Genomic DNA, 1,134 nt, shown 5'->3' on the forward strand with positions numbered 1-1,134 from the left:
ACACAGGACGAGCCGTCTCTTGCATTGGCCACCGAAGTAGCTATTTAGCTAGACTGGGTAATTATTAATACGATATATTGCAGAATGCATCATACTTAACACAATGTACTGAGGAGAAGTTGGTCATATCAATATCTTGACCTGCAACTACTCTATTCTGCAAAAAAAATTGCCTTTCCAGAAAATGACATGTGGTTTTCAGTATTTTTGTGATGTAGGAAGATTGGATTTGAATATAGCAAACAGTGATGCACACATTGTTTTTTTCTATGTGAATCCCCTCATTTACACCTCTTGAGCTGTCAGACTCGTCCTTACAAGTTCAGAACAATCTGAAATTGTTAAATATTTCCCCAGAGGTTCACTTACTAAATATGTCTATCAATTACTGCATCTTCTGCTAGTGCCTCCAATGCCCTCTGCACACAAAGAGGCTATTCACATGTTAACAACACATGAGGGTTTGGAGTTACGGAATGGGCTGGTTAGTGTAAAAATTATGACAGCTCCTGATGTAGTCATATACAAAGCAGTGCACTGGTTCTGACCCTCCCAAACCCAAGCATTACATCTGACAGGCCTGATTAACACACTACTCCCAGTTATTATTCCTGCAAGTAGGCCTAAAATTACCCATAACCCAGTCTTCAAACAGAGTCTGAACTGAAACCCTACCCTCTCCTGAGATTAGAGCCTTTTGGCTGGATAACACTCTTGCTGAATTTATATTTGGGTTACACTTAGCATACACCATAGGAGGTGGGCTTCATGGCCAGGGTTATTCAGGAGGTCAAAAGTCAAAGGAAAGCTGTGGGACATTTCTTAGCAGATTGAAGGGGCCAGGGGGTGGGTGGATAAAATGTTGAGACGCACATTCAGAAAAGCAGCATGAAGTGATAATTGTGCATATAGAACATATGTTGTAGTGCCAAGTTTTTTTTCTTTCATTCTTTCCCCTCCCTGCTTTGTGTTCTTTTAATACAGAGCTGCCAACAGTATAACTCCGCTCCATGAAGGTTATGTACTTCAGCGCTACTCCATTACGCACGATTGAAGCGGTTTCAGGACATTTACGGCAGCAGCTTTGCTGGAAACTGATGTCATCCCAATGTGTGAACTTAGCGTGCTCCCGAT

Source organism: Anguilla rostrata, chromosome 1, assembly GCF_018555375.3.
Source record: "Anguilla rostrata isolate EN2019 chromosome 1, ASM1855537v3, whole genome shotgun sequence".
In the NCBI taxonomy this organism is placed as follows: domain Eukaryota; kingdom Metazoa; phylum Chordata; class Actinopteri; order Anguilliformes; family Anguillidae; genus Anguilla; species Anguilla rostrata.